Source organism: Erinaceus europaeus, chromosome 1 (assembly GCF_950295315.1).
Source record: "Erinaceus europaeus chromosome 1, mEriEur2.1, whole genome shotgun sequence".
Taxonomy (NCBI): Eukaryota; Metazoa; Chordata; class Mammalia; order Eulipotyphla; family Erinaceidae; genus Erinaceus; species Erinaceus europaeus.
Window position 1 is genome coordinate 196447474 of NC_080162.1, and position 24762 is coordinate 196472235.

Genomic DNA, 24762 nt, shown 5'->3' on the forward strand with positions numbered 1-24762 from the left:
ACTAAATGAAGAAAGGAGAAATACCCAAATCTTCCTCATTGTCTGGAACTCAGGAAGGATTTCTATAGGTATATAGAGGGTTTAGAAAATTCTGTCTTGCCTAGTTCTAAAAATGTCAGGGAGGGTGGATTGTGACTCATTGATTCAGGACAGAGTGATAATGAAAAGCAAGAAATGGGTTTTAGTGTGAAAAAAATAGGAAATTTCTAGAAGCAAATGATCACTGAGGAAATAAGGTCATCAAGTCATCTGGCTTCCTCAGTGATCATTTGCTTCTGTGAATTTCTTCATCAAACATGACTTTTAACATGCTTTCAGCTCTTGTGGCTACTTTGAAGGTAAAAGAACAAACAGAAATGGGGTTGGGAGTGCTGGTGGCAGTGTCAGAATGAGTGTCTGTGTATTCTTTCTTCCTACAAAGTAGTTGCAGCATGTTTATTGCTTTTGCAAAGAAGTTCCTGCAAAAAGAGAATTTGAAAAAGTTACTGTTCTTGTCTAACATAATATATCCATGTCTCACAAAGGTGTGCACTTAGGTCATTCTGTCCCTCTTTCTTTTTTTGGCAGTTTTTAAAAATATTTATTTCCTTTTTTTGCCCCAGTTGTTATTATTGTTGTTGCTAGTGATGTCGTCGTTGTTGGATAGGACAGAGAGAAATGGAGAGAGGGGGAGAGAAAAAGACAGACATCTGCAGACCTGCTTCACTGCCCATGAAGCAACTGCCCTGCAAGTGGGGAGCCAGGGGCTCGAACCGGGATCCTTATGCCTGTCCTTGAGTTTTGCATCACGTGTGCTTAACACACTGCACTACCACCAGACTCCCCACCCTGTCCCTTTTAGGGCCAGAATTTCAACATGAAAATAATTTGATTGAAAATACACAGAAAGTTTCCAAGCGGTTAACATACACTATTTGTAGATATTTTCATTGTGTTTGACTAGAAATATGTAAGTTGATAATTCTATTATTACTTTTATGGATAATGTAATAGTATTGCCATCACAGTTGTCAGCACCCCCATCCAAGGTGGTGACCCCTCAAAGTGGGTTCTTGGCACCATGGATGAAATAATTCAGCTGCATGCAAAGCTCACAGTCCCCAAAGAGGAGCAGTGGGCTGTCCAGAGGTGGCCAAACCTGTCTTGCATTTGTTACACTTTTGTTTAAGTTCAGGGTGGACTATTCATAGTTTTATGTTGGAAAAGATGGACATTTCTTAGCAAATGGACTCTGCCTATTTCTTTTCTTTTTTCAAAATTTCTTTATTGGGGGAATTAATGTTTTACATTAGACAGTAAATACAATAGTTTGTACATGCAAACATTTCTCAGTTTCCACATAACAATACAACCCCCACTAGGTCCTCTGACATCCTTCTTGGATCTGTATTTTCTCCCATCCGCACACCCCAGAGTCTTTTAAATGGTGCAATATTCGAATTCCAGTTCAGGTTCTACTTGTGTTTTCTCTTCTGATCTTGTTTGTCAACTTCTGCCTGAGAGTGAGATTATCCCAAATTCATCCTTCTGTTTCTGACTTATTTCACTTAACATGAATTTTTCAAGGTCCTTCCAAGATCAGCTGAAAAATGGTGAAGTCACCATTTTTTATAGCTGAGTAGTATTCCATTATGTATATAGACCACAATTTGCTCAACCACTTATCTGTTGTTGGACACCTGGGTTGCTTCCAGGTTTTGGCTAATAAAATTGTGCTGCCAAGAACACATGTGCATACAGATCTTTTTGGATGGGTGTGTTGGGTTATTTAGGATATATCCCCAGGAAAGGAATTTCAGGATCATAGGGTAGGTCCATTTCTAGCCTTCTGAGAGTTCTCCAGACTGTTCTCCACAGAGCTTGGACCAATTGACATTCCCACCTGCAGTGCAGGAGGGTTCCTTTGACCCCACAACCTCTCCAGCATTTGCTGCTGTTACCTTTTCTGATGTATGACATTCTCATAGGAGTGAAGTGGTATCTCATTGTTGTCTTAATTTGCATTTCTCTGACAATCAAAGACTTGGAGCATTTTTTCATGTGTTTCTTGGCCTTTTGGATATCTTCTGTGGTGAATATTCTGTCCATGTCGACTGCCCATTTTTGGATGGGGTTATTTGTTTTCTTGCTGTTGAGATTGGCAAGCTCTTTATATATTCTGGTTATTAGCTTCTTGTCTAACATATTCTGCCTATTTCTTGTCATTACTTGATTCCCTACTTGTTTCAGTTACATATGAATGTGACCAAGACAATGGAAGGAAATGTGATCAATATTATTATAATGGATTATAGTGAGTTTCTGACAGTTGATGGTTTGTTCTGGTCTTAGTTGATTTTTGCTGAAGTTGTTCTGATTTTGTGCTGTGTGGTCACAACAGCTTTTGTCACTCTGTCCTGACCACACCCTACCTTTTTATGATTATATTTGAACAAGATAAGAATATTTCACAGTCAAAAAGCATGAAGGTAGTCAGAGCCCTGAAAAGAAAAAAAAATGTAGGCAACCCATCTCAAAAGAATTTGAGAGAACTGGTGTTATCCTTGGTGGGAAGGGCAGCGGGGAGTGGGGGGTGGCACAGGACTTTGGTGACAGCTATGCTATGGTATAGACTTGTTAGTTTATAAACTTGTAAACCAATCCCACCCCCCATACACATACTAGAGTACTGATCAGCTGTGGCTTATGGTGGTGATGGGGATTTAACCTGGGATCTTTGATGCCACAGGTATGGCAGTCTTTTTGTATAACCATAGGCTATCTTTAAAAAAAATTTTTTTAACTCTTTATTTGTTTATATTAGATAGAAACAGAGAAATAGAGAAGGGAGTGAAGTGGTAAGAGAGAGAGAGACAGACACCTGCAGCCCTGCTTCACCACTTGTGAAGCTTTCCCCTTGCAGGTGGGGACTAGGGGCTTAAATCTGGGTCCTTTTGCGCTGTAATGTGGGAACTCAAATCAGATGTGCCACCACCCCCAGGCCCCTAACCACAGGCTATCTTTCGAGCCCTTCTTGTAAATTTCTGTTAACTCACTAATTAATAAAAAAAATGCATATGTGTAAAATAGAGAGTAGGGAGCTGAGCGGTAGTGCACCAGGTTAAGCGCACAGAGTGTGAAGCTCAAGGACCAGTGCAAAAATCCCAGTTTGAGCCCCCAGCTCTCCTTCCCGCAAGCCTTGAAGCAGGTCTGCAGGTGTCTGTCTCTCCCCATCTCTGCCTTCTTCTACCTCTCTCAATTTCTCTCTGGCCTATCCAACAACAACAGCAGCAGCAATAACAACAGTAACATCAACAGTAGTGGAAAAAGACGGCTTCCAGGAGCAGTGGTTTCAGTGTGGTCTGTGGCAGTTGGGTGGAACTGCTCAGACTATGTTCTGGAGCTAAGAGGTCTGTAGTAGGACTGGAGTAACTGATTAGAACTTGCACTAGTTACTGGTACAGACCTCCCCCTACTCGCTTCATGTTAGCTCTATAAACCACAGTTGGTCAGTTTCCCCACTTTATGTCCAGTTAACAGTTTCAGTTATCATTAACTTCCCAACTGATAATGTTTTTTTTTTGTTTGTTTGTTTGGTCTTGTTTTTTTTTTTTTCTTTTTTTGCCTTTAGGGCTATTATTGGGACTCAGTGCCTGCACTACAAATCTACTGCTCCTGGAGGTCATTTTTTTCCCTTTTTGTTGCCCTTGTTGTTTATCCTTGTTATTGCTGCTGTTGTTGTTGGATAGGACAGAGAGAAATCGAGAGAGGAGGGGAAGACAGAGAAGGGGAGAGAAAGATAGACACCTGCAGACTTGCTTCACTGTTTATGGGTGACCCCTCCTGCAGGTGGGGAGCCAGGGGCTCAAACTGGGGTTCTTATGCTGGCCCTTGTGCTTTGTGCCATGTGCGCTTAGCCTGCTGTGCTCCCCTCCCATTTTTTTAAAAGATAACTATGTTGGGGAAAGATTCAAAAATATGACTTTCAAAAGTAACAGTAAAATGGGGTACTCATAACATTTGTTGTTGTTATTATTATTATTACTATTTACATTATTAGGGGGTAGTGGGATATTGTATTTGTTGTCATTGATACATGGGTTCAATTTCTGATCTGTCCATGACAGATGTCTATAAAACAGTCTCAATCCCAACCTAGGTGCTTTTCAGCCATCATTTATCATTTATGTCATTTCTTATCCTATACCATGGGGAGAATGGACACAAGTATCAGAAGCATGGAAGTTGGTGTGAAACAAATATTAACTGGAATTCTAAAATTCTGCTTCCTACTAGCTATGGGCCAAGAGATTGCAAATATGTCAGGATTCTCATTGATAAACTTGAATTATACTTCCCTTGACTTTGAAAGTAGGAAAGCATCACAGACATGACAGACATGCATTGTATGTGACCTTTTAAAAAAGTTTATCCCGTTAGCTTTCTTGATTATTCTCACTCCCAGAGAAAATGAAGGCTCAAAATTAAATAACCCCAAAAGCTTTCCCACATTAGCTTCATATTTAGACAGCAATTGATTTTTTTTCCTAGGGTAAGAAAAAAATATGCATTTGCTTCTAAAATATGAAGAGTGGTGATTATGATTCATGCACACATGATTCATAGTGAATGCTGAAGCTAAAACACAGCTAAACTAATAATACTTTGTCCTTGTGACTAATCCTTGTCTAAGCTTAGAAGGTTTTAACCCAGAGTTAGAGCAAAGATTTCCAAGGGCAATTGTGTTGCAGCTTGATTTAGTTACAGGGCATAAGCAGAAAAGATTGCTGGTTTCCCATTCCCCACCTTCCCAAGGTGAGTATGTATGTATCAGCTGTAATTGTTTCCTGCTCCACCTACTGTTTATGATCTATGATTTGATTCTGGTAGCAATGTTTAAAGCAAGACTTCTTCATCTCTGTTATGCTATACTGCCATAGCTCCTAAAGGATGCTCTAATCTATATACTGTTGAACTCTTTCATGCTCAGGGAGAAGTTGATAAGGAAGGGAGATAAAGAAAGAGTGATACCTCCTGTACTGATTCACCATTCCTGAAGACTCCTCCCCCATCCCTGCAGGTGGGGGACTGGGGCCTTGAGCATATCTGGGTCCTTGAACATAGTGGCCTGTGCACTCAAGGACATGTGCCACCACCTGGCCCCAGGCCACTGTTTTAGACTATTATTTTTTAATTTTTTTTTTTATAAAAGGAAACACTGACAAAACTGTAGCATAAAAGGGGTACAACTGGGGGAGTTGGGCTGTAGCACAGTGGGTTAAGCGCAGGTGGCGCAAGGCACAAGGACCGGCATAAGGATTCCGGTTCGAACCCCGGCTCCCCACCTGCAGGGGAGTCGCTTCATAGGTGGTGAAGCAAGTCTGCAGGTGTCTATCTTTCTCTCCTCCTCTCTGTCTTCCCCTCCTCTCTCCATTTCTCTCTGTCCTATCCAACAACAACAACAATAACAATAATAACTACAACAATAAAATAAGGGCAACAAAAGGGAATAAATAAATAAAATAAAATATTAAAAATAAAAAAAAAATTTTTAAAAGGGGTACAACTCCACACATTTCCCACCAACAGAACTCCATACCCCATCCCCTCCACTGATAGCTTTCCTATTCTTTAACCCTCTAGGAGTGTGGACCCAAGGTCATTGTGGGATGCAAAAGGTGGAAGGTCTGGCTTCTGTAATTGCTTCCCCACTGAACATGGGCATTATAGGTCAATCCATACTCCCAGCCTGCCTCTCTCTTTCCCTAGTGGGGCAGGGCTCTGGGTAAGGGGAGCTCCAGGACACTGGGGGGTTGGCTGTCCAGGGAAGTTTGGTCAGCATCATGCTAGCATCTGGAACTTGGTGGCTGAAAACAGAGTTAACATACAAAGCCAAACAAATTGTTGACCAGTCATGAACCTACAGGCTGGAATAGTGCAGATGAAGAGTTGGGGGGCAGTCCTCCATTTTGTAGATAGCTAGTAGGCATATTTTAGTTATATTCCAAAGGGCCTGTGGCTATTACTAGTATTTTTTTTTCCCTGAGCCTGAAATCTGATATGCAGGTGGATCCAAGTTATTGTCTGGAGAGATGATGTCATGGCTGGAAAAGGAACAGAAAGCTAGATCAGGGAAGAGAGTAGCTTCCTAATATGGGAAAGGAGTATAAATATTGTTGACTGTAAACCCCATCTGTTTGATTTGGTCTGGGGCTCATATTCAGCTTAGGAGCCTATGTGATCTCTGCATCCCTGTAGATCTGAGCTCACATTCTGTGGTCATGAGTAGGAACATTCCAAGCTGCCCCAATATCGACCCGTCTTCCTTAGGTGTAGCGTAGAGTATGTTGTCCAGCCTCCCTTCGGAGGATGGAACATTCTCTACCATTGTTGATCCAAGTTGAGGGTAATGGGGGTCCACCACACGGTCTATTTTGTTGTTCCTGATAGAGATGACTGGCAACAATGGAGAGAGGGATTTATTTGAGTTCTAGACCCATCAAGTCTTTTTGGGAATCTCAGGACTCCCTGACTAGGGCCCCAGCAGATGAGGTGCCCTGATAGTGACTAAAAAGTCATTGTTAAAGTATGCCAATCTTTTGCCCTTATTCAACTTTTGCAGTCCTTGCTCCCATAAGGTTAGCTTTGGAGTGAGTGAGGGAAGTGTAATAGGAAGTAGGTGAGGAGGGTATCTAGACACAATTTCATTATGAACTTTATACTGACTCACTGCAGACTATTATGTACTTTTTTTTTTTGCCTCCAGGGTTATTAGTGGGGCTCTGTGCCTGCACCATGTATCCACTGCTTCTGGAGGTCATTCCCCCCCTTTTTGTTGCCCTTGTTTTTGTAGTCTTGTTGTGGTTATTATTGTTATTGTTGATGCCCTTCGTTGTTGGATAGGACAGAGAGAAATGGAGAGAAGAGGGGAAGTCAGAGGGGGATAGAAAGAAGCCTGCAGACCTGCTTTACTGTCTGTGAAGCTACACCACTGCAGGTGGGGAGCTAGGGCTTGAATGGGGATCATTACACTGGTCCTTGCGCTTTGCGCCACGTGAGCTTAACCCACTGCGCTATCACCCGTCCCCCAATTGTGCACTTTTGCTTTCAGGTGTATATATTTGCCCTAATTTATGGATACATGTGAACCTATGCTCTATCTCATGGGACCTGGCGTATATCTAGGTTTTTGGACTTTGTTAGGAAGTGAACAACCTGGAATGGAATTATACAATCCTAAGAAAGGAGAGGTCTCACCGGAGTAATTAGGCTGAGGGGTTATCATTCCATGTCCAGCATCTGTGGAGACAGTCTGAGGTGGGGCATGCTGAGGTGGTACTTGTTGTGTTGATTAGGTTGGGATTGGCGGATGCAATATCATTTGGCATGAATTGAGTGTTTTCAACTGTTTAATGATAAAACCATGCACACAAATGTTTATAATTTTTCTTTATTCTGATTCATTTACGTAAGAAGCTTAGTACAGAAGTTAATTATAATAACTTACTTATTTGGAAATTTTAGTCTCTTGCTAGCATGTAAGTCCCAACATACCAGCAATGTGTTTTCACTCATTCAAAACCTAGGATAGAAGAAGAGTTAAGAGTGTGAGTTATTTGCAAATAAGTTAATAGTGTGTAAACATATTAATCCTTTTTAGTTTCAGCATGCAATATTAAATTCATTTTTAAGATGAATTTAATATTGTCTGCAGGTGAATATGGATCTTGATGTGTATCTACTGAACTTACATAATTATACAAAGTAAATCCTAGTCCCTTTCACTCTGAAAAATGTATCCTAAATTGTAAAGTATTTGGTCACTATAATAATACTAACTCTTAGAGACAGTGCATCTGTGCGGGGCAATGTGTTTTGTTCATTTTATGTGTTATTTTGACTCTTAATAAAGCATGTGAATTAGTTTCTAGTATCCGAGTTTTGGAGGTGAGGAACTGAAGATCAGAGAAATAAAAGACTTTGTGCATGGACAAATTACTGATGGCTGAATTGAAATGTCTGACTTCAAACAGCATGGATCTAAATATGTTACAGTCTTTCTTTGGCAGATTTTATTTCCAGAGGTAATATTGTCTCTCACCTTCATCTTATCTGCCCTTTTGTAGGCTGGATCAGGAAGCTCTAGATGTTGAAAGTATTCTTATTCTCTTTTGATTGAATCTAGCTCATATCTGATTTCACAAAATAAAATGTGTATAAATTAAATTAAATTTACCTCCCAAGATAAGACCCTAGATGATCTTTAGCATCTATATTGTGTCCATTGTGAATATACCCTCTTTAAGCTAATCATCAACTTGAACTCTGTCCAGCAGGTGTCTTTCTTCCTGTGTGTTCTGGAATTTACCTTTTTTAAGTTTGTCATTCTTTTGTCCATGTGTTGGCTGGAGACCATTTTTGAAAGGGACCTTCAGTTAAAATATAGCTAATAAATTTTAGAGTACATAAAAGCACCTTTGTTTTTTCATCTAGGCAATTTATTTAATCTATGCATTTGGCTGAAAGACAACTTTGTGTCTGTTATCTTTCTAGTATGCCCTTGTATGAACCAAGTGTGAGGCAAAGCATGACTATTTTATGGCACATGCAAGCAACCATTAACAGGAATATGCCTCTACTCCTTGTTTGTTAACGCTGATACAAAGAAGCTGGGGAGGAGGCTCAAAAAATAAGTGAACACCACAATGGATTTTTCTTTCCTCCAGGGTTATTGCTGGGCTTAGTGCCTGCACCATGAATCCACTGCTCCCGGAGGCCATTTTTTCCCCCCTTTTGTTGCCCTTGTTGTTGTAGCCTCGTTGTGGTTATTATTATTGCCATTGTTGGTGTTGTTCGTTGTTGGATAGGACAGAGAGAAATGGAGAGAGGAGGGGGAGACAGAGAGGGGGAGAGAAAGATAGACACCTACAGACCTGCTTCACCGCCTGTGAAGCGACTCCCCTGCAGGTGGGGAGCCGGGGGCTCGAACTGGGATCCTTACTCCCTTGCACTTTGCGCCATGTGTGCTTAACCCACTGCGCCACTGCCTGACCCCCCACAATGGATTTTTTAAAGAGTTAGTCAGCTTTATTATTTCTTTCTGTCATCCACACATTGTTACTTTCTTTTTTGGGTGTTGAAATGTGCAATTTACACAGTTCATCACATGGGTCTTGCACTCACTTGGGCACTTACTATGTTTTTCCAAAGTAATGGCTGCAGTTACAAGGATAACAAAAATAAAGAATACTGCGAGGGAGACCCTGGTTGAGTGAACGAACACAGTACAATGCACAGGGACCCAGTTTCAAGCCCCGGTCCCCACTTGCAGGAGGAAAGCTTTGCAAGTGGTGAAGCAGGGCTTCAGATGCCTGTCACTCCCTCTCTACTTCCCACCTCCCCTCTTAGTTTCTGGTGTCTCTATCCAATAAGTAAATGAAGATAATACAAAACTTTTTTTATAAAAAGAATACAGTAGGAAGCTCCTGGAAATTATGGACAATATAGTAAGGAGTCAGGCTACAAAATTAGAATATAAAAGCCAGTGACATTTCTTTATGCAAACACTAAATCAGAAGAAAAAATACAGAAATTAGTAGCATTCACTAAAGCAGTAAATACAGTAAAATATCTAGGAATAAACCTAGCAAAAGAAATAAAAGATTTGCATGCTGGAAAGAATCACTATTCAAGGAAATAGAAAAAGATACAAAGAAGTGGAAAGATATTCCATATTTATGGGTTGGAAGAATTAACACCATTAAAATTAATATGCTACTCAGACCCATATACAAATATAATAAATCTACATAAAGTTTCTAGCTATTTTTTTTAAAGAGAATAGAACAAAAGCTAAAAATGTTTATCTGGAACCAGAAAATACCCAGAATCACCAAAGCAATCTTGAGAACAAAGAACAGAAATGGAGGCATCACACTCCCAGATCTCAAACTATATGTTGGTGTCATTGGAATCAAAACTTCCTGGTAATGGAACAAAAATAGACACACTGACCAGTGGAACAGAATTGAGAACTGAGAAATAAGCCTCTCCATACCTATGGCCATCTAATTTTTGACAAGGGGGCCCAAACTATTAAATGAGGAAAGGAGAGTCTCTTTAACAATTGATGATGGAAAATTTGGGTTGAAATATACAGAAGAATGAAACTGAACCACTACATTTTACTACACACAGAAGCAAATGCCAGATGTTTCAAGGACTTGGATGTCAGAATAGAAACTATCAAATACTTAGAGGAGAATATTGGCAGAACCCTTTTCTATCTAACTTTTATAAGTATATTCAATAACACAAGTCCAGTTGCAAAGAAGACTAAAAAAATAAACCAGTGGAGCCACATCACAATTGAAAGCTTCTGCACAGCAAAAAAACAAACAAACAACAACAAAAAAACACCTCCCAAACAAAAATTCTTCTCATAGAATGGGAAATATTTACATGCCATATATCAGACAAAAGGCTAGTAACCAAAATATTTAAAGACAACAATGAGTTACTTCTGTGAGAATGTCATATATCAGAAAGGAGAGTGACAACAAGTGTTTAAAAGGCTGTGGGGGCAGATGAATGCTCCTGAACTGCTGGTGGGAATGTTTATTGGTCCAATGCCCTTGGAGAGCAGTCTGGAGAACACTCAGAACACTAAAAGTGAACCTTTCCTCTGACCAGACAATTCCTTCTCCGGGGACATAAGGTGTTAAACACACTTGTCCAAAAAGGTCTCTGTGTCCCTGTGTTCAAGGCAGCACAATTTATCATAGCCCAAACCTGGCAGCAACCTAGGTGGCTGAGAAAGTTGAGATGCAAACACACACACACACACACACACACACACACACACACACACACACACACACACACACCTCAACTATTAAGAATAATAAATTGGAGAACTGCTGTAGCTTGCAGTAGGGAAACTGGGGATTCAGAACTCTGGTGGTGGAAACAGGAACGGTGTGGAAGTATACCCCTGTTGACAAGTAATTTTGTAAATCAATATTAAATCACTAATAAAATTGAAATAAAAATAAGCCACACATAAAAAAAAAAGAATGATGAATTCACCTTCTTCACCTCATCTTGGATGAAACTTGAAGGAATCATCTTTTTAAAAAATATTTTTTAATTTCTTTATTGGGGCATTAATGGTTTACAGTTGACAGTAAAATGTACATGCGTAACAATTCAACCCCCACTAGGTCTTCTTCTGCCATCATATTCCAGGACCAGAACCTTCCTCCCACCCCACCACCAGGCATTTTCTTTGTTGCAATACACCACTTCCAGTTCAAGTTCTGCTTAGTGTTTTCCCTTCTGATTTTGGTTTTCAACTTCTGTCTATGTGAAGGAATCATCTTAAGTGAGATAAGCTAGGAAGAGAAGGACGGATATGGGATATTCTCACTTATAGACAGAAGTTGAGAAATAAACACAGAAGGGGAAGCACAAAGCAGAAGTTGCACTTGATTTGGTGTGTTTCACCAATTTAAAGGACTCTGAGGAGGATGGGGGGTTTTCATGTCCTGGTGAAGAAGGACCTAGGTGTGGGGTTAGAATATCTTGCAGAAAACTGAGAAACTTTACCCATGTACCAAATTAAAAGATAATAATAAAAAAATTCCATTTGGGAGAGATCATCATCTATAATGGGTCATGCAAGTTTTCTAGGACATGGGATTAAGGCTAAAGTAGACATGCCCCTGCCCTTGGTTTGCTTATGGACAGCACTCCCTCACTGCCTTGTGAGTTACTGGTCTGTTTCTGTTCTAGAGAGCAAATATGGAAAGTATGGAAAGTTTGGAGATTAATGAACTCTGCTAGAGGGAAGTTTTCTCTGACCTTTAGACTGAATTCAGTGCTTCACTATACTATTTTAAATTTTCTTTATGTTCAACTCATAAGATTGTGACAGTTTAAAGTTACATTTGAGAGTGATATGTATGAACTTCACCCTGAAAAATGTAAATGCTGAGTAAACAAAAGTATTTTTTCTCATTTTTTGTTTGTTTTTTTTGGGAAGAGTTAATGCTTTACAGTAATATTGTTGACACTTGGGTAAATTTTCTCATCTCACCATGATAGGTATCTACAAAACACTCTCAAGCCCAGATCTGTTTCTATCATCATGCACCAGGAGCCCAAAGCCAATCCTCCAACTTCCTCAGTCTCCTTCTCCTTGCTTTGGCAGTATTATTTTACTCACCAGTTAATTCTCAGCACTTCCCTGTCTATTATGGGCCTTGTCCAGGTGCAGGGTATTTAAAGAATGAAATAGGAGTGGCAGTTTAGTGAAAACTTTTGAAGGAATGAAATTTAGAATTGGTTTTTGAGAAATAAATGGAATTCTGCATCCAAAGCATCAGTGTGAAATAAAAGCTAAAAATAGTGACCATTTAAAAATGTAAAGTGTGGCCCCATTAGCTCTTTAGTATGGAATTACTAGGGATTTTTATTAGAAGTGAATACAAGGCAAGTCCTATGGTAAAAAGAGCTTCCAGTAAAATGATTAAGGGCTGCTGGTTGTAAGCCAGGCTCCACCACTGTTTGTCCTTGTTAAACCCCAAAGAACATAGCTGCAACTGAGGAAAATATCCCCAATTCTTCTAATATCGGATGAGTAGTATCTCATGAAATAACACAGCTGGAATTTTTTCAACTGTATATGATATCCTGCAGATGTGTGACTCTCATTTTATGATTCTGTTATTGTATAAGCTGTTGACACAGTGCATAGACTCTGAAATAATCTTCTCTGTGCCTTTAACTCAACATAGACAGACCAGGGCCATGTGGTACCTCGCCTGCCTGGCTGAGTTCATATGATACAATGCACAAGGACCTGGGTTCAAGCCCCTGGTCCCCACCCGCAGGGAGAAAGCTTCACACTTGGTAAAGGATGGCTGCAGGTGTCTCTCTCCCTCTCTGTCTCCCACAAGCCCTCTCAACTTCTCTGTCTCTATCCAAATAAATAAATAAATAAAATACTTTCAAAAAATGGACAGACCACAGCTGTGTTATTAGAAGTCAGCTCAAATCTGTCCCTATCATTATGAATGTCCATCAGTTTAGTGTGGCATGCCAAGCTGGGGTGCTCTTTGATAGAACCTTTCGAACTCTGCTCCACCAACCCTCATTTTGGATCTGTGGTTTGTGGTCCCCAGTTGTGTAGGATGGATGTGTTACTAGTGAACTGGAGCTTCTGTTTTGTCATTTAAAAAGATGTTGGTGGTAAGGCTCATTTCTCATTATTTTGTTTCATCATTTATTCATTAAAAAGGTTTCAACAGTGTTTCAGTATTTTTTCAGGGGTAGATTGGTTTAGGTGTTAATGTATTCAAAGCATTCATCTAAGAACTTGACACATTTGTTGACATTTAATAAACGGAAACTAATCTTGATAATGACGCTGTTACTGTTAGTGAAATAGGCAAGATAGATGCATTAAAAAGGTGATTTTATATGAAATGTTTAGGCATTGAAAAATAGAAAGGCTCTGTACAGGCTGATGGGATGGGGATTCTAGGGAGACAGAATAATCTCGGTTAAGTTCAGACAAGGCATCATAGGATGCATTTGGAATGATTAATGATTTATTATAGTAACAATAAAGGTACGTTCAGACATTATAAAATATAGTAAATTGTCAGAGAATGATATGACATCTGCGCACACACTGCCTTTTTGGACTAGATTTATGTAGAAGTATTACAGTATATATTTAAGCCCTGTTTTTAGTAAATATCACTTTATTGTTTCCTAAACTATAGAATATATTAAAATAATTCATTCAAATGCTACAAGCATCTGTTGTACCAGCAAATTTTCTACATGAGTTTTCCAATTAAATTCTGATACATACTTTATGCAGGTAGGCATTCTAATGATTATTTAATAATATAATATGTTCATGTTCAGAAAGTTTAATGTATATTTTTAAAAAGTACCTATAACAAACATACATTTAGGGGGAAGATACAAGATGGTGACTACATAGCAACTCTGGGATTACTCTCTGAAAAGTCGTAGCAACAGAAGTTAGAGACACGTATGACATGAACTCGTGAACACAGCAACAGTGCTTGGTGCACAGGAAATCTGAAGAAAGAGGAAGATAAACTCATGGAACCCGGTACAACTGAAAATCAGGTGCAGGTCTCTTCCTGCACCTTGAGTGTCCTTGCATTGAGGACACAGGGCTACTGAAAAACACAAAAGTAGCACTTCGACGTCTCATCAAAATTAATTCAATCAAAGTTTCATCTAGAGTCCTCCTTGCCGCCAGAACCTGACCAAGAAGAGCTCTGTGTTGACTCTACCTGTGAGGCTCATTGGAAATTCAGTCTTTTGGTCAATCACACCAGCTGTCCACAAAGGCAACATACACATCAGGACATCTGCCGCTAGTGGCCACTTTAACCACAGCTAACAGCAACTAACTGGAATTCCTTGGGTTGAAGTTCTCCATTCACCTTCACTCCCCAGCTTCTGCCAGGCTGGAGAGACCCTAGACACCCTATCCCCAGCATTCACCTATACTGGATAAGACCTGATCTTTTTGGATCATCTTTCCTTCATGCTGGGAGATAAAGATCACTGTCATTTTATTCCAGGTACGTCCCTACACATGCCACCACCTGGCGTCCCTCTGGTTGCTTTGTCAGAGCTGGGGAGGAGGCACCTTGCACACCTAATCCATGTACTCACCTTGGTATGCAGCCACCTGGAGCCCCTCAGGTCTCAGATCTGCCTGACTTTGGAGACTGTCAACCCCCTAGCCCAACTGCTTGCCTTTGTGCAGCTCCACCTGGAACTGTGTGGGTGACCATTCCTTTGTGCCAGGGGAAGGGGAACTCTGCTACACTAGCCCAAGCACAGGCTGAGGTGCACATTTACCTGGAGTTCTTGGGTTGCCTGAACCCAGTAGCTCCCAGATCCTTCGGCGCCAGCACCCACCTGCTCATGCACATACACATCACAGTCTGCTCAGTCTTCATTCGTCCAAGTCAGGACAGCTTTACCAGGTCTTGCAGCTCTCATCTCACCAAAAGCCATGTACACATGTAATGCTCTCCCTCCCTATCAAGGTACCATCAGATTTCTTTAAAGGAATAGAACAAAAACTACAGAAGTTTATCTGGAATCAGTAAATCCCTAGAATTATGAAAGCAGTTTTGAGAAAAAAAGATCTGAAGTATTATATTCCCTAACTTCAAATTCTACTACAGGGCTACCATAAACTACAGCTATCAAAACCAAATCTACTACTGGGATAAAAGTAAGCACATAGAACACTAGAAGAGACTTGAAAGCCCCCTATCACTTATGTGCAGCTTATTTTTAACAAGGAGGCCAAAAATGTTAAGTGGAGAAAGTTGACTCTCTTCAACAAATGGTGTTGGGGAAATTGGGTTGAAATATGCAGAGGAGTGAAACTGAACCACCACATATCACTCTGCACAAAAATCAACTGTTAAGTGGATCAAAGATTTGTACATTAGATTAGAAACTATCAAACACATAAAAGAAAACATGGGCAAAGCACTCCGTGATCTACTCTCCAGTAATGTCTTCAGAGACTCAAGTCCAAAGCAAAGAAACCAAAACCAAAAACCAATGGGACAACTGCATTTAACAAAAACAAAAACAGATCAATGGGATAACGTCACAGCCAAGGGAACCATCACCAAAACAGACATCCTACAGAATGAGAGAACATCTTTATACATCATACATCAAGTAAAACACTAATAACCAAAATACATAAAGAACTCTGTGATTTTAGTAACATAAAAACAAGCAATCTCATTAGAAAATGGGGTGAGGACATGAACAGAATCTTCACCAAGGAAGAAATCTAGAGGGCCAATGGATACATGAGAATGTGCTCAAAGTCACCGATAGATGAAAAAAGAGATAAGTGATAGACCATTTTATCCTTGTTAGAATGTCATGTATTAGAAAGGATCGGAACAACAGATGTGGGAGACAATTGGTGGGGGGGGTTCTATATTGCTGGTGGGAATGCAAATTGGTCCAACCCCTGTGGAAAACAGACTAGAGACTTCTCGGAATATAAGAAGTGGACCTATCCTATGACCCAGCAATTTCTTTCCTCGGGATATACCCAAAGGAAACAAAAATACCTTTCTGAAAAGATTTGTATGTGCCTATGTTCATAACAGCATAATTTGTAATAACCAAAACATGGAAAAAACCTGGATAAGTGGCTAAGGAAGTTGTGGTGTATATACTCAGTAATAAACTCAGCTGTTAAAAATGATGAGATCATCTTTGCCTTGGATGGAGCTGGAAGGCATTGTGTTAAGTGATGTAAGTGAAGAAAAGAAGGGCAAATACAAGATGATCTCATCTATAGGTGAGACTTAAAAACAAACCAAAAAAACAGGGTCGGGAAGAAAACACAAAGCAAAATTTGGAATGAATGGGGTATATTGCATAAAAGACTGTGGAAGGAGGGGTTGGGAGGAATGAATGGGGTATATTGCATAAAAGACTCTGGAAGGAGGGGTTGGGAGAGCCTGAGAAGGGCCTTGGGATCTTTATGATGGAGGTGAGAATGTACATTGCTGAATTCCTACCATCAGCAGAGAAGTTGTACCCATGTTCTTACAGCTACACTATAAACCTTCAATAGAACGAAAACTTTAAAAATAAAAATAACTTAGGAGAAAGTCAAATTATAGGGCATATCTTAACACATCGGTGCCACATAAGAAACTTTAGGACTTTTGGATCTTCTCCCTATAGACTCTGTTCCTACTGCTGCTTGTTTGCTCGTGGGGACCCGCTATGCTGCTCCCCCAGGGTCCTGAACATGTGAGTGTCAACACTAGTAACCAAGCCTTAGGACTCATGGCTCCCTGACAGCATGGCCAATCCTTCTTTCTCCCTTTGACTATCTTGCTGTCACAGTTTTATGTTCCTAAACAGCCCATGATGTAATAAATCTCCTATTTGTTAAACCCTCCCCCCTCAAAAAAAAAAGTTTGCGGAAGTTTTACTTTTTTTTTTTAAATTACTATATTCAGCAAGATAGTTCATTTGTATAGCACATTTGCTTGGGCATGGCCATAGCAAGCTTCAAGTCCAGGGTCCACCATACTGAGGGAAGCTTCATTGCTGTGGTAGCATTCCCCTTGTCTCTGTATTTCTGTTTTCTTTCTCTCTGAAAAAATGCTACTCACCACCTCCAGCATGGATAGTTATATCTGAACTTCTAATATATTGTTGGTCTGCTTCTAAATTCTTCTAAGACCCCTTCTGTTTCATTGGTTTAATCCACCCCTGCTTAACACTATATTCTATTTACATAACCACTGTTAACTAAGCACCACCCTGCCTCTAGGGCATTGGTTTAATCCTCACTGTTTTGCACACTTTTTCCTTCTCCCCACCCCATATCCTGCGTGCATCCTCTTCGGACCTGACTCTTCCGCCTCAGGATATATAAGGACAGGATTATGATTAGAGATAGCTTAAATTGTGCTGCGTTCCACATGAATAAAGACTGAACTGCGTACCACTCAGCCATGAGTCCCTGTTCGTCTCTCTCCTGCCCGCGAAGCTAGCCCAGCAATATATATTATTCATTTCGACTGATTTTGAACTTTAATTGAAATTATATAGTATAAATCATTTTTATTTTTCTTTTAAAATATTTTATTCTAAGGGCAGGGGTAGACAGAATAATGGTTATGCAAAGAGTCATGCCTGAGGCTCTGAAATCCCAGATTCAATCCCCCACACCACCATAAACCAGAGCTGAGCAGTGCTCTGGTAAAATACTACTACTACTACTACTACTACTACTACTACTACTACTACTACTACTACTACTACTATATTATGCCCAGAAGTTCAAATCTCGATCTCACGCATAGAAGACTAGAATAACATGCAATAGCAAGAGCCATTATTAGGAAGCTAAAGCTTAGGCCACAGACACCCTTATTATTATTATTATATTTTATTCTATTTATTCAGGAGATGACAGGAAAGCTAGAGAACCAGAATATCATTCCAGTACAATTATTGCTGGGGATGGAACTCAGGAAGACCCTGTGCTTGAGAGTCAACTATTTTGCCTAACATGCCACCTCAAAGACTGCTCCATAGTTTCCTTAGAGCTTATCTTGATCAAATATGAATATTTAATGTGTTCATACTGCTGCATATAGTAGCATTTAATTCTCATTTCCAAATGTTTGAATCTACTGTGAACCAATTACTAGTACTCTTCTGATTTGTGTAGTTTGAGAATTAGTATTGCAGAAGAAATTATGCTATTAAGAGTATTAAAAAATTTCTTTATTGGGGGATTAATGTTTTACATCGACAGTAAATACAATAGTTTGTACATGCATAACATTTTTCAGTTTTCCACATAACAATACAACCCCCACTAGGTCCTCTGTCCTCCTTCTTAGACATGTATTATCCCCCTTCCTCCATCTACCCCAGAGTCTTTTACTTTGGTGCAATACACCAATTCCAGTTCAGGTTCTACTTGTGTTTTCTCTTCTGATCTTATTTTTAACTTCTGTCTCAGAGTGATGAGATCATCCCATATTTATCCTTCTGTTTCTGACTTATTTCACTTAACATGCCTTCTTCAAGCTCCATCCAAGATGAGCTGAAAACAGTGAATTCACTATTTTTTATAGCTGAGTAGTATTCCATTGTGTATATATACCACAACTTGCTTAGCCTTATACATGCTTTTTAATCCATATTTCTACTTATCTATGTTGAACATGTTACTAAGAAGGACATAGAAATTAGGTGTGCACGTTTAGCTTTGGTAAACTATTATGCATAGTTTTTCTCAGTCTTCATATCAGTTCACATGCAGGGAACCAGGCCATGGCTCACCCAGTTGGATGGACACACCTTCAGGGAGGAAGCTTCACAGGCATTGAATTAAAGAAGTGCTTCAGGTCTCTCCTCCTCCTTTTTCTCCTCCTTTTTCGATCTTCCTCTTCCCTATCATTTTCTCTGTCCTTTCTAAAAATAAAAGGAAGGAAAAAAAGGAATAAACACAGAACATTATATTTCTTAACAATAACCCTGGTTTCAAAAACAAAACAACATAAAATACGTACATAGGAGATTCAGTTATTTACTCTCATTCCCTTTGTATTTTTTTAAATTTTTATCAGTGTGAGTTGATTCCACACTATAATTTTAAAATGCACTTAATATGCATTTGCTAATTGTAAATGAAGTTGAACACATATTCATAGGAGTATTATTTTTGGGGGGGCATGGCATTTTTGTTGCTGTTATTTTTGCTGAGGTTTTACTGCTAGGGCTGGCATTTTTAGGAGAGGGAGGGAGGGAGGGAGAGAGAGTGAGTGAGAGAGAGAGAGAGAGAGAGTGAGTGTGAGAGAGAGAGAGATCATAGGATATCATAGGATATAGAACTCCCTCTAGGATTCCCTCAGTGATAACTGCTATAGGGGCTGGACTTGAACCAGAATTGTGCATAGGACAAAGCAGGCACATTCTCAATTAGCTATATTATTGTCCCTGGGCACAGTGTTATCATGTGTAATTTTAGGATTATATTACCTTTTTGCCATACTTACCATACTGTATTAAAAGTCTCCAGTTTCTGTGAACTCTCATGGAATAAAGTTTATTACTTTGTGTGACTTTAGCACCTAGAATTGCCCATCAAATTAATGATTAATGTTCAGGTTAAAATCAAGCGATTGTATTAAACTTCCAAAGTTACCTTATTTTATTTTAAGGGGGGGAGGGAGGGGGTGAGGGAGGGAGGGAGGGTGGGAGAGAAAGAGAGAGAGAGAGAGAGAGAGAGAGAGAGAGAGAGAATGACTCACTACAGCTCCAAAGCTTACTTGAGTGTCATAGGGGCTGGTCTTGAACCTAGATCACACATGTGGCAAAGAAGTGTACTATCCAAGTGTGCTATTTTGACAGCAGGGCTCACACTGAATAGAGAAGCAAGACAACATGGGAAGTCAAGCATGGTAGGTGTTAAGTCCTGTGTTCTGTTCACTCTGAAAACTGAAGAAGTTCATCCTTAGTTCACATATTCTTCTCAAAGACATTCCAAATGGAATGTTCAATTCAACCAGCGAGTGCAATCCTTATGAACAAAGAACATTCTAATGTAATCACTAAGGAAACGTACCTTCAAGGGATTGAACTACATTCTCTCTAAACAGTTTTGTGAATACTTAAGTGAGTTCTGCTCCATCTCCTTCCTCAGCCACATCTTATTGATGAGGAACCTTGAACAGTGTGACATTTGTCTTTTCACTGACTACACTTGATTTTTCCAAGTAAGTGCTGTTGGATAAAAAAATTAGTGCCTAAAAGTATGTTCTTTGAGATCCTGTTACTATTCTCACTTACTATATTTGAGCTTTGGTCAAATTGCTTGTCCTCTCAGAATCGTTTTCTAACCGAACAGAACAGAGGAGTAATCTGACCTAATCAAAGGTCATTTTAAGGGTAAAAATGAACATAAAACACACAAGAGACTTCCTAACAATTTGGGACCACTAATAATAGATGCTATTATTTATGTAGATACTTAGTGTAGTTTGCTAATTTACCAAAAGATAGAGTTGACCACATGGATCACCATTGTGGTTTGGAGATTTATTAGTGACATTTAAAAAAATTCATTAATGATTTAATAACGATTGAAAAGGTTAACAGGGGTCAAATTACATACAGTTCCCACCACCAGAGTTCCCTGTCTCATGTCTTCCATTGAAAGCTTCCCTATTCTTTATCCCTCTGGGAATATGGGCCAAAATTCTTTATTGGGATGTAGAAGTTGGAAGTCAGGCTGCATTAATTGCTTCTCTGCTGGACATGGATGTTGCCATTTTGATCCATACCCCAGCCTGTTTTTGTCTTTCCCTAATGCGATAGGGCTCCAGAGAGGTGAGGTTTCAGGATACATTGGTGAGGTTATCTGCCCAGGGAAGTCAGCATGGAGTCATGGTAGCATCTGCATCTTGGTGGCTTAAAGGTGGTAGGATATAAAGCAGGAAAAATTATCTAACAAACAGGGATGCAGAGGTAGGAACTGAGTTAATGAAATAAGGGGTCTTTGGGTGGGAAGAAGCTAGGAAATCTATTTCCTAAATTTGGCCTGAGCTTTATAGCTAACATGCAGGTAGACTAAAAGTATTGTCTGGGAAGATGGTGTGAGAGTTGAGAATAAAACTAGAAAGTTGAGTAAGGGCAGAGAATAGCTCCCAAATATGACCAGAGTATATAAATACCATTAACTGTTAACCCCATACATTTTACCTAGAACCCATATCTATTCATATTTAACTGTTGGCCTGGCTTCGCGGGCAGAGACAGATGACCAAGGACTCATGGCTGAGCTGTACGCAGTATCTCTTTATTCATGCAGTCCTGCAGCACAATCTAAGCCAAGCTAAGCTAAACTAAAACTAATATACTTGCCAAGTAGGGTGTAAACAGGATGTGATGTAGAGAGGGTGGAGCAAAAAGAGATTGGTGAAAATCAGGGTGTGACAAGGAGAGGGGCCAGAGCAGGTGAGAATTCTACCACTGAACCACCAATGCCCTGGAGGGAGGGTGGTGCTTAGTTAACAATGGTTATGTAAATAGAATACAGTGTTAAGCAGGGGGGCTTAAACCAAATGAAGCAGAAGGGGTTTTTAGAAGCAGAATTAGAAGCATACCAACATTTAACACAGGAACCTATGTAACCTCTGAGTCCCTGTCAGTCTGATGTCACAGTCCATGGTTACAGTAGGAACATTCTAAGCTCTGCTCATTTCAGGACCAGACCAGTCTTCTGTGAGTGGCAGAGTAGGATGACCCAACCTCCCTTCAGAGAGTGGGGCAGTCCCTACCATTCCTGCTCTGTAGTTAGGGCAAGGTACTGGACAGACCCACAAGAGGGTTTAGGATGTTCCTGATGGAAGTGACCAATGATGGTAGAGAGAGGGATCAATTAGAGACAGACACTTTTTAAAAATTTTTAAAAATTTATTTATAAAATGGAAACACTGACAAGACCATAGGATAAGAGGGGTACAGTTCACACCACCAGTGCTCTGTATCCCATCCCCTCCCCTGATAGCTTTCCTATTCTTTAACCCCCTAGGAGTATAGACCCAGGGTCATTATAGGGATGCAGAAGGTGGAAGGTTTGGCTTCTATAATTGCTTCCCTGCTGAACATGGGTATTGCCAGTTCAATCCATATTCCCAGCCAGCCAGACACATTTTTAAGTAAAAGACAAACCAGTGGAGTAGATTTTGGCAAATGAGCAATGCAAATGCCACATGCTAACAGTGCGTAGTAAGTGTATATGCTGAAGCACTTCAAAGAACATTGATAAAATACAATGTAATAACTGGTTCAGAAAATGTGGGGTCCAATTTTAGAAGAAAAATACCGTTAACTGTTAAGCCCATTGATTTTACCTAGAGCCCATATCTGTTCATATTTCACACAGGAGCCTTTGCAACCTCTGAGTCTCTTGTCAGTCTGAGCTTGCAGTCCATGGTCACAGTGTGAACATTCTAGGCTGCACTCATTTCAGGATCATATGGAATCCTGAAAGTTTATTTTTCATTTTTTTAGTGCCAGTCCATGCCAGTTTGTTGATCCAATAACTGAGTACCTACTAAACAGAAACACCGAGGTCTAGTGGAAATGAGAGTTTGGGGCTGAGGCAGGTCTGGGTTTGAGTTTAATTCTGCTACTGTGTAATTAACCTCTTATAACAAGCTGTTTAACAAAACTACTGAAAAACTGGGAGAACACTGGGACTTATACCCCTGTTATCCACTGAGGCAGTGTATATGATTTGCTTTGTCTGGTACTTAACATTGGGAAATAAAGTACTTCATCAAATTAGATTTAAAACATATTAAATGGAGTTCAGTGATGGTACACTTGGTGAAGCTCACACATTATAGCAAGCAATGTCAGGGATTCAAACCCACAGTCTCCACCTGCAGGGGGGAAGCTTCCTGAGCAGTGAAGTAGTGCTGCAGATCTCTCTCTCTCTCTCTCTCTCTCTCTGTGTGTGTGTGTGTCTCTATCTCCTGCTCCTTTCTCCCCCCTTGCTCTCAATTTCTATGTCTCTATCCAGAGTAAATACATAAATAAGGTGTATTAAAAGTTAAATACCCAGGACTGAGTAGTTGCACCTCACACATTACCATGCTCAAGCCCCCTATCCCTTCTGGGGGGAAATAATAGTCAACCCATATCTGTGACCTTGGGAGATGTACCACAGCTCCCAATGGAGCAACTGAGGATACAGAACTCTTTGGGTGGAGTGGTGCAGACTTATACCCCTGTTATTTTACAATTTTGTAAATCAATATGAAGTCACTAATAAAATTTTAAAAAATGTATATGTATGTCCACATTATTTGTTCAAAGAAAGTGACTATATTAATATTTTCTTGTACAAATTATAATTTCTAGAATGTTAGAAAACTTAAAAATAACTAAGCAGAAGGTCTGCTTGACTTAATTTCTTCTGTCAATATTATGCCACACTGTTCTCGTGCTTAATTATAAAGATGGAGAGAAAGAAGATTGTATTTGTCTTGAAAGGTACTAGGTATGTTCTAGCTAAAACATGTCTAACAAACTGAGTTTGATTTTAATGTCTGGATGGGGATGAAAAGAGACATCATTAAAGACTGAGAAACAGTTTAAAGGCAAAATTTGATTGGAGCAAGGAGTGGAGAAAGGAAACTTTCTAAGATATTTTATTTATTTTTAATGAGAGAGATAAAGATAGACTAGAGCACTGCTTAACTCTGGCTTATGGTGGTGCTGAGGATTGAACCTGGAACCTCAGATTCTCAAGCATGGAAATCTTTTGCAGACCATTATGCTGTGCCACCAGCACAGGAGGGAGCTTTCTAACAGGTTATAATAAAATGAGACTAAGGAAGTACTCTTTTTTTAATGTTTATTTATTTTCCCTTTTGTTGCCCTTGCTTTTTATTGTTGTAGTTATTGTTGTTGTTATGTTATTGATATTGTTATTGTTAGATAGGATAGAGAGAAATGGAGAGAGGAGGCGAACACAGAGAGGGGGAGAGAAAGATAGACACCTGCAGACCTGCGTCACGGCCTGTGAAGCAACTGCCCCACAGGTGGGAAGCCGAGAGCTCGAACTGAGATTCTTAAGCCAGTCCTTGTGCTTTGCACCATGTGAGCTTAACCCGCTGCGCTACCCCCGACTCCCAGGAAGTACTCTTAATTGAAATTGTAGATGGCTGTGAAGACTATACTGAGCTATTACTTTTAATTTTTAGAGGTTGGAAAGCATATTTGATAAAGGGATGCATGCATATATGTATCTGGAGATGGGTCTGAGGAACTCTGAAATATCTTTTACTATTTCACTGTCATTGAATCTCAGACTCCAAAGAATAGTAGGGGTCTGTCCCCTTGAGGCCATGTTCTCTTAATTGGTTTTTTGCACTAAATTAACTACCTCTTGTCTTTCTGTCTTCAGCCATGTAAAGCATTGATGTTATCTTGCAACATTGTGCTCAGCCTTTCTGTTTTTATTTTATTTTATTAGAAATTTAATATTTATTTACAAAATTAAAAGATTGGTATAACTCCAAACTGTTCCCACCACTGAAGTTCTGGATCCCCAATCCCTCCATAAGCTATAGCAGTTCTCCTAAGGTTGCAGATACGGGTTAAATATTATTTCTACAACTATCTCTTTATATTTGT

The 24762-nt window shown here is 39.8% G+C and overlaps 1 protein-coding gene across 4 annotated transcripts in view; it reads left to right on the forward strand.

The window, feature by feature from the left end:
* The window catches only part of FAM135B (family with sequence similarity 135 member B), a 348640-nt gene that overhangs the window by 62893 nt on the left and 260985 nt on the right, over positions 1–24762 (forward strand). Inside the window, exon 1 of one of the 4 annotated variants that reach the window (XM_060201010.1) lies at positions 20240–20330. The exons of the other annotated variants lie outside the window; for them this stretch is intronic. The gene's annotated coding sequence lies outside the window, so the exon portion shown is untranslated. Of the gene's footprint in view, positions 1–20239; positions 20331–24762 lie in introns of those variants that run through there. 4 annotated transcript variants of the gene reach the window in all.